Source organism: Acinonyx jubatus, chromosome C1 (genome assembly GCF_027475565.1).
Source record: "Acinonyx jubatus isolate Ajub_Pintada_27869175 chromosome C1, VMU_Ajub_asm_v1.0, whole genome shotgun sequence".
NCBI lineage: Eukaryota > Metazoa > Chordata > Mammalia > Carnivora > Felidae > Acinonyx > Acinonyx jubatus.
The window spans coordinates 55,184,664-55,202,325 of NC_069381.1; the positions used below are offsets into that span (position 1 = coordinate 55,184,664).

The 17,662-nt window shown below is 42.2% G+C and overlaps 1 long non-coding RNA gene across 1 annotated transcript in view; it reads left to right on the forward strand.

Moving 5' to 3' along the window:
- LOC128313887 (uncharacterized) overlaps nucleotides 1-6,476 on the forward strand; it is a 54,180-nt gene extending 47,704 nt beyond the window's left edge. The window contains exon 3 of the long non-coding RNA XR_008294938.1: nucleotides 4,205-6,476. This is a non-coding gene — a long non-coding RNA (uncharacterized LOC128313887). The remainder of the gene's footprint in view (nucleotides 1-4,204) is intronic.
- The last annotated feature ends 11,186 nt before the right edge of the window (nucleotides 6,477-17,662 follow it).

The window sequence follows — 17,662 nt, forward strand, 5'->3', positions numbered from 1 at the left end:
AATCTCAAAGTTCCCAAAGAGAAGGCATTAAAATGTTTCAATAAGCAAAATGTTGATTTCATAAAAACAAATGACAGAAAGCTCTTGCATTTCGAAAGTAACCTCCAAAGATTGTGATGACCTCTCATTTCAAGAGCCACACCTCAAGAGGGAAGTGAGCAACAGGTGTGGGGACTGGAAAGCCCTGAGGATTCCCAGGAGGCCAGTCTTGGCCTGTTCCTGGGAGAGTAGGGATTTTTGTGTTGATTCCAGTACTCTTCGTGGTGATGATTAGTGCAGCATTGATCTTACTAGATAAAGAGAAGAGAAGTGAATTTTGGAAAGAGCCTGAATGACTTCCACCCTGATTGGAATAAGATAACAATAATAATTAGCATCATGATTAGTATATATCTTGCATGCTTTATCATGCTGAATGTTCACTATAATATTATAAATAACTATTATTATTATCTCCCATTTTACAGATGGAGAAGCAGAGGCTTAGAGAGGGATTGTCTGTAAATATGACTACCAATTTCCCCATCCCACTATGCATATGGCCCTCGTCCCACCAAGTGTTGCCTCTCTACAGTATTTCCCTTTCCCTTGAGTTTCAGCTGGGCATGACTGCTTTGTACAGACTAGATTGGAGATGATGCTGGGCCCATTCTGGTCTATGTTGTAAGATGACTGGCAATTTTCATTTTTGTTCTCTCGAAAGCCAGTTGCCATGTAAAGAAGTCTCACTAACCTGTTGAGAGAGACCTCACAGAAAAGGAGGTCCAGTTTTTACGAGAGACTAAAAAAAGAGAGAAAGGTTCAGCCAGTCCCCAGTGATTCTAGCCCTCCCTACTGAGAAGCCAGACATGTGAGTGAGGCCTTCTTGGTTATCTGAACCCTAGCCAAGCTCACTGATGAATGCAGCCATGTGAATGACCCCAGTGGACACCATGTGGGGTACAAGAATTGACTCAGCAGACTCACAGAATTGTAATGAATAATGAAATGGTTATTGTTTCAAGCCACTAAGTTTCAGAGTGTGTTGTTATACAGCAATAAATATCCAAAACAAGAGGTTAGAACTTCACCAAAGGTCATATGCCTCACAAGTGGCAGAGCCAGGACTTGAGGCCACATCTTTCTGACTCCATTGCCCAAGCTCTTAACGGCTGAGTGACACTAAACCGGAAGCTGCATGACCAAAGGTCATACATCATTAAAGATATGGAGATTATTGGCAGAGGTCTGCTCAATCACAGTTTATGAGAGCTGAGGAAAGAATGAGGAGGAGAAAAAGGACACACTAACCGTGGAAATGAGCTTCTAGAAGTTAGAAAAAAGGACTTTTATTCATCAAGGATTTATTGAGCATCTATGATGCTTGAGGCAATTCTCTAATTGCTCTGGGGAGATTCCAAAGTGAATGCACTTGATCTCAAGAAGATATCAACTTAATTAGGGAGAAGAAAAGTGAATAAAAATAACACTATTACATGTAAAATGGTGCAGCAACTATTGAAAACAGTCTGTTGGTTCCTTGAAAAATTAAAAATAGAATTAACATATGATCCAGCGATCACTACTTCAAGCAAAAGAATTGTTCAAATAGATATCTGTACACACATGTTAGTGGCAACATTATTCAGTAACCAGGTGGAGGCGACCCAAGCGTCCATCAAAAGATGAACAGATAAACAAAATGCACTGTATACATACAATGTCATATTATCCAGCCCTAAAAAAGAAGGAAATTCTGACACATTCCACAGCATTGGATGGACCTTGAGGACATTAGGCTAAGTGAATTATGCCAGTCATAAAGGGAGAAATGCTGTAAGATTTTGCTTACCTGGGATATCTAGAGTAGTCAAATTCATACAGACAGAAAGCAGAATGGTGGTTGGGGGCTGGGGAGAGGAGGAAATGGGGAGTTATTGTTTAATGAGTACCAAGTTACAGTTTGGGAAGATGAAAAAAGTTCTGGAAATGGATGATGTTGATGGTTGCAAAACAGCACGAATGCACTTAATGCCACAGAACTGGACATTTTGGAAAGGTTAAAATGGTAAATTTAATGTTATGTATATGTTAGCACAATGAAAAAAGAAATGAATTATTTAATATAAAAACATGTAACACTCTACAAGGCAGAGAGTGGGAAAGGGATAAATACTGGCAGGGAGAAGAGAAGCTCCCTATAAGGAGGGCTCCTTATAGGCCAGGAGCTGCACTAGCTTCCTCCCTACTTGGTGTCTTCCCAATCGCCCAGGGAAGTGACAGCATTATACCTCCCACTCTCAGGAAGTAAGTTTATAGATTTAATTGCCCATGCAATGTGTCTTATAAACACAATTTACCACAATGTTACAAAAGGGTTCAAAAGTTTTAACAGAGTTAGTGTGACAGATCCAGAATGTGTATCTGAGGAAAAGTGGAGATGTTGGGGTGGGGGGGGGGGGGGGGGGGAGGCGGGGCGGGGGGGGGGGGAGCGAGGGGGGAAGGGAAAGGGTGCAGAGATGAGTTTCTTTTTTTTTTAATATTTACAAATTAGTTCTATAGAGGAAAATGCACTGATTTTTTTTAAAGCTAATATTTTTTAGTTACAAACAGAGAGGGTAGGAGGCAAACCATAAGAGACTCTTAAATACAGAAAACAAACAGAGGGTTAATGGGGACAGGGTGGGGGAGAGGGGAAAATGGGTGATGGGCATTGAGGAAGGCACTTGGGATGAGCACTGGGTGTTGTATGTAAGCGATGAATCACGGGAATTTACCCCCCAAACCAAGAGCACACTGTATACACTGTGTGTTAGCCAACTTGACAATAGATTGTATTAAAAAACAAAAATTTAAAAATTTCATTATTTTTATTACAAAAATAGTAAACAATTATGCAGAACATAAAAAAATTTAAGGTGAGAGAAGAAAATAAAAGCTCTGCATGATTTCACCCCCAGGGATGTTGTTAATTTCAATATCCATCCTCCCAGGATTTTTCTCTGACTATATAGGTATTCCCTCAAATTGAAAACATAAACCACGTGTACTTTTATGTCCTGACCTTTAAATATTAATGTATAAGGGAAACATTTTTCCCACATCACTAAGTATTCTTTAAAGCTTGATTTGTGGGGCACCTGGGTTGCTCAGTCAGTTAAGCATCCAGCTCTGATTTTGGCTCAGGTCATGACCTCATGGGATCATGAGATTGGGCTCTGCACCAGATTCTGCGCTGACAGCATGCTTGGGGTTCTTGCTCTCCCTCTCTCTGTTCCCCCTCCCCACCCCACTTGCACACACACACTCTCTCTCTCAAAATAAATTAATAAACTTTTAGGAAATAAAAATAACAAAACTTGATTTGCAATGATTTGCAATAATTTTCAGCCACATAGGCACAAAAATCAAACCTCTTATTCAACATTTAGAGGGTTTGCATTTTTTCTCTTTTAAGTGACACTGCAATTACCACTCATATATTATAAATCTTTACACCATATATCTGATTATTTCCTTAGAATAATTCCTAGAATTACACCAAATGTTTTGATGTCACTGTCAGAAACAAAAACAAAAACAAAAAAACAAAAAAATTGGTCCAGAGAGAACTCTAGTTTTGAGCCAGGATGGTAAGTCTACTATTTTATATACAGATGCATCTTTGGATTATGCTCTTAAAAATTATCTGTGCCTCTCTTGCCTGATAGTTCAGATACATTTATGCATAATTTATTTATAGTTCAGCTAAGAAAGTAATGTCTGTACAGTTCAGACCAGTAAATCAGTCTGTATGGTTTCATCTTGGCAGGTCACATCACTTGGCACGTGACAGGTATTCAATAAAAATTTGTCGAATGAATGTCTGTTAAATGAAATCTTTCATAAATAAAGATACTTTCAGCATGAACGTGGGGACCTAAAATTGAAACTGAGAAATTACAGTGCTTTCACTCCAGTGTACAAGTCACAGGCCCAGATGGCTCTGTGCAGGATTTGTGGAGAAGCACCACTCTGTAATGACTGCAGTCTGGGGGAGCGGTCTCCGCGGAGTTGGAGCGAATCTTCTGGTGTAGGGTCTAACAAAGCAGCTGCTCTCTCAGCCGCTGGAGAGGGAGTGCCGAGCTCCTCTGGCGAGGAGCAGCGTGGGTGGCCACAGTTTCTCGGCCCTCCTCCAGTTGTGCGCAGACAGCCTACGTTACTCCTGTCTCTTTTGTGTCACCAGAGCCCAGGGGATGGCAAGAAGTCTGCCCAGGAGAGTGTAAAACCACGCTTTTACTGGAAGGATTTTCAGAATGGCAACATACATGAGATGACTGGAGATTTCAGAAAAGATACCCAGAAACAGCAAAATATGAAACAAAAAGGTCCTCTGAGATTTGGCACCCTAAGTCATTTACTTCTGTCCCTCAAAGAGGGCTCCGTTTTCTAGAAGCCACTTCCACACAGAACCTCAACACAGATGCTCATCAGAGTTTACAGAGCTGACTTCCATGAGGAAGTTTTCTGATCTACACTTGGACATGAGATTGTGACCAGGAAGCACTGTGTGGAGCAGAGGAGGCTACAATGAGTGGTGGAAAGAAAGAGGCAGTGAGGGTCAGTGGAACCTGAGACTCAGTTTTGAGCCTTTCTGAGTGACCTGGGTCAGGTCCCTGAACTCATTCATTCATTCAACAAACATTTGAATGTGCTATGTGCTAGAGCATTACCATCAAAGAGAAATATAAAGTAAGTCACACGTGTGATTTAATTTTTTCTAGAAATGACTTTTAAAAAGTAAAATGAAACAGGTGACATTAATTTTAATATATTTTATTAAGCCCAATATGTTCAAAATATGGCCACTGCACCATGTAATCAATATAAAAAATTATTGGGGCACCTGGGTGGCTCAGTCTGTTAAGCTTCGGACTCTTGATTTCGGCTCAGGTCATGATCTCGTGCTTTGTGAGATCGAGCCCCATGTCAGGCTCTGCACACCTGCTTGGGATTCTCTCTCTCCCTCTCTCTCTGCACCTTCCCTGCTTGTGTTCTCTCTTTTCCTCTCAAAAAAAAATATTAAAAATTGTTTATGAGATTTTTTTACGTTCTTTTTTCCATATCAAGTCTTCAAAATCCCATGTATGTTTAACATTTAATGGCCTGTCTCACTGCAGATACTAAGTTTTCATTGGAAATAGTCAACCTGTATTTAGATTTCATAAACTTTGTAGTTGGAAAAGTAGACTCACATACCTGAATTGTTCCAAGCATGCTTAGATGTTTCCCAATAACTGAATTCAATTTTAAACTTAAATTCATTAAAATTTAATATAATTAGAAATTCAGTTGCTCAGTCTCATTTGTCACATTTCAAATGCTTAGTCACTATATGTGTGGCTAGTGGCTACTGCATTGAAATGCATAATTCTATAGTTTAGGATGCAGACTTGCTTAAGACGTTGAACTCTGTCCTCTAGATTTTAATCCAGTGGGGAATTTGGGCCAAGAAGCTAATAATTACAACGTAAGAAGCCTTGTTATCTAAAGCAGTTGGGTCTAGAGATTCATTTTTAGCCAGTTTAGTTAGAAAGAATGGTGAAAAGGGTACCTAACTTTAATGTTTTTTAAACTTAAAACCTATACATCCCCAACGGCAAGGAAATTAAAAGCAAAAATGAACTATTGGGACCTCATGAAGATAAAAAGCTTCTGCACAGCAAAGGAAACAACCAACAAAACTAAAAGGCAACCAACGGAATGGGAAGATATTTGCAAATGACATATAAGACAAAGGGCTAGTATCCAAAATCTATAAAGAGCTCACCAAACTCCACACCCGAAAAACAAATAATCCAGTGAAGAAATGGGCAGAAAACATGAATAGACACTTCTCTAAAGAAGACATCCGGATGGCCAACAGGCACATGAAAAGATGCTCAACGTCGCTCCTCATCAGGGAAATACAAATCAAAACCACACTCAGATATCACCTCACGCCAGTCAGAGTGGCCAAAATGAACAAATCAGGAGACTATAGATGCTGGCGAGGATGTGGAGAAACGGGAACCCTCTTGCACTGTTAGTGGGAATGCAAACTGGTGTAGCTGCTCTGGAAAACAGTGTGGAGGTTCCTCAAAAAATTAAAAATAGATCTACCCTATGACCCAGCAATAGCAGTGCTAGGAATTGACCCAAGGGATACAGGAGTGCTGATGCATAGGGGCACTTGTACCCCAATGTTTATAGCAGCACTCTCAACAATAGCCAAATTATGGAAAGAGCCTAAATGTCCATCAACTGATGAATGGATAAAGAAATTGTGGTTTATATACACAATGGAATACTACGTGGCAATGAGAAAAAATGAAATATGGCCTTTTGTAGCAACATGGATGGAACTGGAGAGTGTTATGCTAAGTGAAATAGGTCATACAGAGAAAGACAGATACCATATGTTTTCACTCTTATGTGGATCCTGAGAAACTTAACAGAAGACCATGGGTGAGGGGAAGGGGGGAAAAAAAGTTACAGAGAGAGAAGGAAGCAAAACATAAGAGACTCTTAAAAGCTGAGAATAAACTGAGGGTTGATGGGGGGTGGGAGGGGGGGGAAAGTGGGTGATGGGCATTGAGGAGGGCATCTGTTGGGATGAGCACTGGGTGTTGTATGGAAACCAATTTGACAATAAATTTTATATTAAAAAAACTTAAAACCTATAAAAGTACATTCATTCACCAATTTATAGGGTATAGACAGGGATTTTTTCTGAATAAGGGTTTACTGACTGGAGTTTTCAGTTATCTCTCTTGCATAAGTCAGATTCATTTTGCAAGAACAATAATTTTCAAGAATTGGGGGAAAAAATCAGAGTTGTAAATGAAGACTAAGGTCAGAGGCTGGAAGCAAAGGAAGAAGCTGGCTGTAGCCACTGGAGAAGCCACATGGGCAGGGACCTTTAGCACTGGTGAATGTGGCAAGACACTGTTCACTGTCTCCTCATCCATCATCCCCATTCTCTCCTCTGCCAAAGAGAACTCTGGTTTTATTCCGAAAGTAAGTAGAGATCCCTTGACCTCATGGAAGCTGGCCGTCTACCCCAGACTGAGGGGATGACTCATGAAGGGCTTAAATCTTTGCCAGTAATTCACTAGAGGTAAGCATATGATTCAGTTCTGGCCAATGAGACTTCAGGGAAAAGCTGCTGGAGAGCTTGTCAAAGATGTTTCTTCTTAGATGGGAAGACAGCCTCAAGAGGAGAATGTCCTTGGCTCTCACCCTTTCTTCATGCTTGAAATGCATTGCTGTGCAAATTGCAGTCGCCATCTTGTGACTATGGGGAAATTAGCCTGAGGGCATGCAAAAAAACAGGGTAAAGGAAATATCTTGCCCTTCCCCCCCCCCCCCCCCCCCGCAGGATATGTGTGCCTAGTTATAGTAACCATGGACTCCCTGTTTTGTGAGATAATTAAGCTTCTTCATTGATTAAGCCACCATTATCAAGCTTTTATTTTGGAAGGTGAATGCATCCTAAACCCATATTTTTCTCTAAGTCACAGAATATACCTTCCAGATAGGTACCATGATAAAGATACTATACAGCATCTGAAACACACAATGACTCAACAACCAGAAACCAGACATTTGTCATTGAATCTTCTTATTTTCTCTCATTGGGAAAACAACAAAGATGTCCTTTGTTGATTTCATCTTGAGACAGCTCTTCCACAGTTGGTCGTATATAACGAGAACTCAGTGAACCATCACTAAGCATGATTCCTCTTTTCCTTTACAATCTTACCTAGTCATCAAGGTCCCTTGAGGTCTACCTTCTCCATGAATGCTCTGTGATTCCCTCTAGCCCCCAGGGATGCTTCCTCATGAGGACACGTAGTACTTATTTACTTGGTACTTCATCATTTTCTCTTGTAGCACCTTTTGTTTCTTTATCCTAACTTCACTTTTTATGTGTTTAACTATCTGGAGGGCATGCACTATGTGTTATAGTTCTTTTTATCTTCCATGGCATCTACCACCAGGCAGGCACTTGGGTGGTATTCAGAATGTCTCTAAAATAGGTCAGTGAAGCAATGAAAAAATAGGCCAGCTATTCTCACTCTTTTGATCATGGAGTGGTATTTACCTTGAATAGTTTCAGCCAGCTGCAAATTGGTGATCTGGATTATTGTAACCGCATTTTATAAGATCGGATTCTTAACACAGATTCTTATGTTCAATGCCAATATCTAACTCAATATTTTCCCCCCAATTCTTAAGACTTTTACCAGTTTTGGATTCATGATATTCTTAACCATTTGACTGATGCTCTCATTTCCCCCCAAGATATCTTATTTATTTATTTAAAAAAAATTTTTTTATTAGTTTTCTTTATTTTTGAGAGGCAGAAAGAGACAGAGCATGTGTGGGGAAGGGGCAGAGAGAGAAGGGGACACAGAACCGGAAGCAGGCTCCAGGCTCTGAGCTGTCAGCACAGAGCCTGATGCAGGGCCCAAACTCACCAACTGTGAGATCATGACCTAAGCTGAAGTCGGACGCTCAACTGACTGAGCCATCCAGGTGCCCCACCCCCAGATTTCTTTTACTCAGATTGCAAAGAACTTATTCTGAACCACTTTCTGTTCCTTTCTTGAAGATCATTTCTTCTCACATTTCTACCACCCAGGGACAAGAATCCTTCAGACACTCATTGTGACCTATGTGCCACCACCCCTCCATCCCCCAAACTGGACAGCCTCTGAAGGCCTGGATGGAGAGAAGAAGCCAGACTGTAGTGTCTAGAGTTGGTACAAAATGGGACCAAAACTAGTGTGGGGTGTTCTGCCTGGGGCAGCCAAGAACTGAAACAGCCTGGATCCCCAGGGAGTGCTAGCAGTACAAACACAGGAAGCCAGGGGCCAACACCAGTTTCTAGAGGTAAACAGAAAGTATAAAGGTCAGCAGCTCTGCAGAAGCTGGAATGAGGTGGGAGGAGGCTGGAATAGGAGCTGGGAGGGTCCCGGGCCTTTCCAAGAAGAGCCTGGAGTAGCCTCACTTCGCATTATCAGTTAGAAGACACATGGCACACGAAAATGTTGCCCTGGTGCACACCAAAGAAAGAACAAAAAGACACTTCCTTTTGCATCTTTTTCAATTCCCAGCCCCACATCTTTATAGTTAATTTTGTCAGGCTATTCTATTTATTAAACAAAGTTAATTCCCTCCATATCCTCTGAGGACTGGGTTGTCCCAGAGTCAGCAGGCCACTTGCCAGGCTGCCTGCACATTTGCAATTGAAGGGCACTGTCACTTTGGACACTTCCAAGGACTCCAGGAGGATGGTGGTTTCCCTAGGCTGCCTGCTTTCTGGAGTGCCTCTAACATGCCTGGTCTCAACAGGAAATAGACAAGGAGGAAGGAAGGAAGGAAGGAAGGAAGGAAGGAAGGAAGGAAGGAAAAAGCAAGAAAGAAAGAAAAGAAAGAAAGAGAGGAAGGAAGAGAGGAAGGAAGGAAGGCAGGAAGGAAGGAAGGAATAAAGAAAAAGAAAGAAAGAAAGAAAGAAAGAAAGAAAGAAAGAAAGAGAGAGAAGAAAGAAAGGAAGAAAGAAGAAAGAGAGGAAGGAAGGAAGGAAGAGAGAAAAAGAAAGAAAGAAAGAAAGAAAGAAAGAAAGAAAGAAAGAAGAAAGAAAGAAAGGCAATAAAATCTGGACAGCAAAATGCTAGTGTAAGAGGCTACTTAGAAAAACAAACAGATCTATATCTAGTCCTAGAACAGCAGCAATGTCCAGAGGGCAGCCAAAAGCCCAGTGGAGCAAGTAAAAGATAACAGACAGCAAGCAGCAGGCAGCAACTGACAGATCTCTCAGAGCAAGCAGGAGGCAGTCTGAGCAATTACATAGGGATGAAGCTGAGACCCACAGAGCAATGAAAAGAGATGGAACAATGCCAGCAAAGACTTAGGGGTAAACGGGGGCATCAGAGGGAAATATGAAAAAAGCTTCGTATTTGCCATAGATTCCAGATAAAGAAAGTTCCAGATCAAAAAGATAGATTGGGTCATCTAGGAGGAAGGGAGGAGGATGGGAATGAATTTTTCAGTACAATTGCTTAGAAAACGTCTAATTTTTTTTTCCTTTTTACAAAGATGAGCTCAAAATGAGATCATTGGAGACATTGTCACTGCAGCCCACAGCTATCATAGTAAAGTAGGAAGGGCAAGGCTTTCTGGAACTTCCAGGCTTACCTAGACTCATTAGGGGTCTCCCTGAGGTCTTAGAAATCTGTTCCTCGTGGCCCTGGACTGGGCTGGCTGCTGCAGTGACAGAACAATGAGGCAGGTGCAAGGAAGAATTCTGGTTCCTGAGTGCAATCTGGAAGACCTTGATTTATAAGGCAAGTTTTCACTGGCTGGAAAGACCATCAGTCTAGGCATAGAGTTGATCTCCAGGGAGCATTGTGATTGCTTTGATGGGATAAGATAAGGGTGTCCATGTATAGGACAGTAACTCTCCTTATTTGTACCAAGAAACCTCTGTGAAGCCATGGAATTGTTTAGGTATGCAATGCTCAGCACTTCTTTGGCATTTAGCCTCCCTCCCCTCCCTTGACCTTCTGCCACATCCTCTGGCCCATTTCCAATCCTGGATCATTTCCATGATCCACTTTCTCCACGTTGCCCTGGAGCCCCCAAGCCCACCATGTGACATAGCCTGCCAGGTGCCATCTGACTGAGTGCTTACAGACACCTTGCTGGCCTTCTAACGATTTCTCATCTATTTCTTTAAAAAAAAAATTTAATGTTTTTATTATTTTTGAGAGAGAGACAGAGTACAAGTGGGAAGGGGTAGAGAGAGAAGGATACACAGAATCTGAAGCAGGATCCAGGCTCTGAGCTGTCGGCACAGAGCCCGATGCGGGGCTCGCACTCGTGAGCCACGAGATCGTGACTTGAGCTGAAGTCGGACGCTTAACCAACTGAGCCACCCAGGTGCCCCATTCTCATCCATTTCTGAGTACACTGAGAAATACTATATGATTCTGCTTATCTGTGGTACTTTGAGCAGTCAAATTCATAGAGACAGAAAGTAAAAAGTGGGTGCCAGGGGCTGGGAAAAGGGGGAATGGAGAGTTATGGTTTAATGGGTTTTGAGTTTTAGTTTTGCAAGAGGAAAAAAGTTCTGGAGTGATTGGTTGTGATGGATGAACAACAGTGTGAATGTACTCAATGCCACAGAGCTGTAGACTTAAAAATGGTTACAATGGAAAAAATGGTTAAAATGGTAAACTTCTTATTATGTATATTTTACAGCAATTTTTAAAAAATAAATTTAAGGGCGCCTGGGTGGCTCAGTCAGTCAAGCGTCCAACTCTTGATTTTGGCTCTGGTCACAATCTCACGGTTGTGGGATCAAGCCCTGCACTGGGCTCTGCATTGGTGGTGCAGAGCCTGCTTGGGATTCTCTCTCTCTCCCTCTCTCTCTGCCCCTCCCCCAGGCGTGCTCTCTCTCCATATAAAGAAATAAGCTTTAAAAAAGGTTAAAATTAACAATAAATAAATTAATAAATTTAATAAAAAGGAGGATGCCCCTTCTCCACCCCAGATTCCTCCATCAGAATCTCCAGAGTGGAGACTATTTTTCATTCGTCCAACAGACAGCGGCTCTGCACCAGGCACTGAGCGAGGGGCTGGGGACGCTGACCTGAAGCACGTACCCACACCCCCCTCCCCCTTGCAGAGCTCATAGCTCCGTGAATGGAACTGGTCCTTTTCATGCAGTTGCAGGAGGGGGAAATGCAGAGTGTGTATGGGAAATGAGAGGGCCATTCTCAACCCTGGGGTCAGAAGGGAGAAGAGAAGTGGGCAGCACTGAGTTATCTCTACCTGCTTACAGCCTTCTGCTGTTTCACCCACTCCGTGCACCTGGAGTGTCGGCTTCCACTACTGAAACATTTGCTGGGTTTAAATGCCCCCACCCCTCATGTACACACTCATGTTTTTGGAGGTTTATAGTGAGTTGTTTTTTTTTTTTACTGTATGTATTTCTTATTATAAAATCCTAATATCAAAACTACTATGAAAGAAAAAATACTGCTAATTAAAGTAGGACTTGATGTTTAAAAAATCTTGTAGTGTTTCTATTTTGCACTTACTGAAAGAATACATTTATAATTAGACATAGATTTTTAAAAATCATGCATTGATCTTGTGCAAGTAGTGAGTTCTTAATTGCTAAGCACTAGGGCGTACTCCGTGTGGCAGAGGAAATGGTGTGGTTTAGCCAGTCTTGTTCCATCTTCCTCTTCCAGGGCACTCAGGAGCAACTCTTTTCTCCTCCCTCCCTCCCTGTGAGGTGGGGGCCATGTGCCTACGTTCTAGCCAATGGGGTGTGGGGAAAAGTGATGCAGGCCACTTCTAAGGCAGACCCTTAAACCCCCCAACCCCCATGCTCCAGCTCCCTCCTCGCCTTTCTTGGCATCAAGGACAACTCCTGCTTGATAAGGACAAGCCACAGGGAAGGGTCTCCTGACCAGCACTGGTCTCACTGTGAGTGAAAAACAAACCTTTACCGGGTTAAACCAAATGAGAATTTTTTTGTTTTGTTTTGTTTTTTTCCTGTGGCAGCTGCTGGCTTTACATAGCTGAGGTGTTCTCCATTTCTGTTCATTCATTCAGTGAATGCTTTTCCAGCACTGACCATTGTGCCTGGAATGTAGCTGCGAGTGTTCTCACCACCCCTGTTTTCTCTTCAGAATCCAGCTGGGGATCATCCTCCTGAGATTTGCTCTCTTTACATGGTGGTCACAAGACTTTCTGCGGAGTGCCCTCTTACCTCCATGGCGTTTTTCATTCTCCTTCCACACTCATAAAAAGAAAGGCATTTCCAAGCATTTCACCCTTGGTGTCTCTCCTTGTCTAACCCTGAGTGTCAGTGCAAGGGGAGGGAGTACCTTTGGAGAACCTGGTACCGTGATGCAGATGTGACGCCTGTAAGAAGAGAGGGGAATGAAGGAGGATTGGGTAGGAATCGCCCCAGGCTGCCTGGCAGCTCTGAGAAACTTTCTTGGTCAGGCTGATGAGCTCCAGAGAAAAGAGTACCTGTTTGAGGACTCCCCCGCTGGGCAAGAATGAGCTGGCTCTAGTACCTTTTACCTTTGCTGTGCTCTGACACTGGCCAGGAGCAACCAGGGGAGCATCAGCTCAGCAAGAAGGCAGCATGGATCCTGGAGGGGCAGCAGCTGAAGGCTGTCAGCTCCTGTAATCCTCACATCTGGTTCTTTGGAGGAAGATCCAAGGGTGCGGTCTTCTGGCTGCCACATCCATCTCCTTCCTATCTCTTGTTCACACTGTTTCTCCTCTGAGAGGCTCCAGCACACCCACAGTTCCAGCGTGTCCACTTCCACTTGACATTCTGGGAGGGTTAAGTGGGAGACAGACCATCTGGGAGAGTGTACTTGGGATCCGCAGTTCAGTTCAAACTTTTCCTTCTTTGTGAAGACATTCTCCCCCAAGTACCCCCACTCTGTAGCACTTGTGCTCCCACCACTGTCTCTGCACTTGCCAGATTCTGTTTGTTTTTTTAAATCTATTTTCCCTAGTGGTTGTGAGCATTACTACACATATTTGTCTCTGCAGCCCTGTAGCTTGATGCCGTATGAGTCATACGGTAGGTCCTCAGTGGTTGGTTGGACGAATTAATTATACAGAACTAACTGTTGGGCTGACAATATAAGGTGTGGAAAAGTGAACAAGCTAGGAGCAAAGAAACCGTTCAAGTCCTAGCTCCAACACTTACTAGCATTGTGAACTTGGGCAAGTTAGTTAACATCTTTGACCCTTATTGTCTTGTTGATAAACAAGGAAGTGACTTTAATTAAGTTATCCACTTTAATGCAAGCATTCACATGCGCTAGCTCAATGGCAGTTACCTGCACACCCCAATGACAAGGTTATTGTGAACATCAGCAAAAGCCTTAGATGTGAAGGCACTAGGCAAACTCTAAAGCTCTGTGTAAGACTTGAAATCTTTACCACCTTTGTGCACACAAATCCCAAATATTTAGTGCTATGCTAGCTTTTGTCCCGAGTTCCAGGCTGGCACATCCAATCAAAGACTCCCTTTGTTCACAACAAACTTGTAGGCAAATGTCTTATTTCAGTATTTATTTCTCTCTCAATCGGGCTCTATACATCTTTTCTGGCCTCATCGTACACTGCTTCCCCATAAGACACTCTTTGCAGGGGTCAAAAAGGCTGAGTTCCGCGAGCAAACCTGAGCAACCCAGACTGTGAACTTTGGCTGACGATTGCCCTCTGCTTTGGGAAGCCTTCATTCCTCCCTGCCTACAGAGATCTTGCCATACTTAAAATCCAATCTCAGACCCCACGGCCAGAAGTCTTTTGTGTCTACTGCCATCAAAGTGACCTCTCTCTCTCTCTCTTTTTAAAATGTTTATTTATTTGTTTTTGAGAGAGAGACAGAGAGCGTGCGTGCACACACTGTCAGCACAGAGCCCAACGCTGGGCTCAAATTCACGAACCGTGAGATAATGACGTGAGTCGAAATCAAGAGTCAGAGCTTAATCGACTGAGGCACGCAGGCGCCCCCAAAGTGATCTCTCTTTAGGTCTTACTTCTACTACTTCTATTGGCAATACGGCCAGTACTACTAATACCACTCCTATTACTAACATTTAGTTAAAAGGCTTCCTGGGTTTCTGTCCCTTGATTCTACCACGTACTAACTGTGTGACCTTGGGAAAGTTAATCTCTCTGTATTTTAGTTTTCTCATCTGTAAAATGGACATTGATTCTCCCATCTCACAGGGCTCTTATGAAAAACAAATGAAATTATACAGGTAATCAACTTAGCATTATTATCGCACAATTCCCATGATGACCCCAAGAAGTAGGTGTTGCTGTGGTCTCTGTTTTACAGAGGAGAGAACAGCTGTCTGCACTTTGATGTGGTGATTAACTCACAAGATATCTTCATGTGGCAGGCTCAACTTTATTGAGTTCTGACTATGATCAGTTACCATGCTAGTCAGTTTCCCTATAGTGACTTATTTATTTCTTACAACAATCCACGCCCCCATTTTTTTATAAACGAGGAAAACAAGGACCTGGAAATAAGGAAGTATTTTGCCTAAGGTTATAAATATAGTTAGCTTCTATAGATTTCAAATTCAAATCTAAATTCTGTAGGTTGGTATTTTACCACACCATGTCCTTAATATGTATACGTCTTACCTACCAGATTGTAGGGGATCTCAGGGCAGTGTCTGTCAACACTCCTTACAAAAGCCTGTCTCCCAAGCCTGCACAAAGTGTTCAATAAATACATTTGGGTTGGTTGATTAATCCATTCCACATGGAATGAATACCTACAATCTCAGACAGAAACGTAAAGCACAAATTGTAAGTAGGAAATACTATTATAATATACCATAAATTATAGTATACACATTCATACATATATAGTATAATGTATATTACAGCATAGCACAGAGAGTGGGAGCAAAAGGAGCAATCAACTGATGTATTTAGTACACATCAAAACACCATGTACAGGGGCACCTGGCTGCCTCGGTCAGTTAAGCATTGGACTTCGGCTCAGGTCATAATCTCACGGTCCGTGAGTTTGAGACCTGGATCAGGCTCTGTGCTCAGAGCCTGGAGCCTGCTTCGGATTCTGTGTCTCCCTATCTCTCTCTACCCTCCCCCACTCGTACTCTGTCTCTCTGTCTCTGTCTCTCTCTCTCTCAAAAGTAAACATTAAAACAACAACAACAACACCCTGTACACATGCCCAAAACAAAACTACGCAAGAAAACATTCTGTTTAGCAGTGGCCTAGCTGGAAACATTAGATCAGCAAGCAAAACTTTCAGAAGAGGCCTCTCTTGCCCTCCGTGGATTGCAAAATGCTGTAAACAGATCTCTAGCAGTGTTTTCGACTGCAGATCCAGGACAAGGAGACTGCCAGGGAGACAGCTGCCTCCTCTGCTGACTCTTACTCATTACTGAGCCCTTCTCCCTCCAGACCTCAGCCACCGGAGTAAATAACCCTCCACCAGAGGAGGCACCCAGTGTAGCTGAAGTGTGAATGATGTAGAAGGACCAGCACTAAGCATACACCAGGCACTAAGCATACACTCCCTGATGGGATCCTCACTACTCGATCCAGATGGTCATTTTAAGCCCTGCCCTCAAATCTCCTACTCCTCCCCAGTTCCGCTGATGGCCTTCACCCACACTTCATTGAGAAAACTGGAACTTTGAGAAGGAAATTCCTTCATCTTCCCAGCACCAAGTTCCTAAGCCTAATGAATCTATACCCCTCTTCCCTTTATTCTCCCCTTACCATGGAGGAAGAAAACTTCCCATGACCAAAAGTGATCCCTCCTGTTGGCTCCAAAGTCCCTCCTATGGACTTCACTCCTTCTTTGTTCCTTCTTCCATCAAAATTCTCTCCCTCTTTAGTGAGTCAGTCTCATTGGCATAACAATATGCTCTAGGTCTCCTGCATTTACAAACAAACAAACAAAAGCCTTGCTATCACATTCTTCTGTAGCTGCTGCCTTAATTCTCTAAGGTTTTTTGCATGTGTCCACATTTCTTCTCCCCTATTCATTCCAACCTATTATTTTTTATTTTAACTTAATATACAGAAAGACTATTAGAAGGATCAGCAATATTCAAGGTTCTTATGGACACCTCTCATATTCAGTCTCCCTACATTTCCTCCAAAGTTAACCCTATCTGAATTTTGTTTTTATTATGCCCTTGGTTTTTCTTAATCAGACATACTGTAAAATAATTGACATACAATAAAATGAACATAATTTAACAGTATAATTGGATGAATTTTGGTATAAATATATACCTTCATGTTACCACCACTATAATTAAAATCTAGCACATTTCTTTCGGTCCCCAAAATTTCTTGCCCCTTTGTAGTCGGTCTCCACCAGCACCTTCAGCCCCTAACAACCAGTGATTTCTATAACTATAGTTTTACCTTTTCTAGAATTTTATATAAATGTAATCACAATGTACAGTCTTTTGTGTTTGATTTCTTGCAGTTAATATAATACTTTTGAGAGTTATCCATGCTGTTATATATATTAATACTTCATGCCTTATGCTGAAGAGTAATCCATGTATGGATATGTTACAATGTGTTTATCCTTTCACCAGTTGAGGGACATTTGGGTTGTTTCCAGATCTCGGCTATTATTACTAAGAATGCTTTGCACATTTAGGTACAGGTCTTTGTTTAAATGTATGGTTTTTTTGTTTTTAAGTTTATGTATTTATTTTGAGAGAGAAAGCAAGTGGGGGAGAGGCAGAGAAAGAGGGAAAGAGAGAATCCCAAGCAGGCTCCACACTCAGCACACTCACCCACAGTTGTGGGGCTTGATCTCACAACTGTGAGATCATGATCTGAGCCAAAATCAAGATGCTCAACCTACCGAGCCACCCAGGCATCCCTGTAAATATATGTCTTTATTTCTCTTGGGTAAATACCTGGGGAAGGGATTGCTGGTTCTATGGAAAGTGTACATTTAATTTTACGGAAACTGCCAAGCTTTTTCCTAAGTGGTTGCACCGTTTTTTCATCCTCCCACCCCCCCAGTAATATATGAGAGTTTCAGTTTCTTTATATTTTCCTTAACACTTGGTATGGTTGATCTTTTTAACTG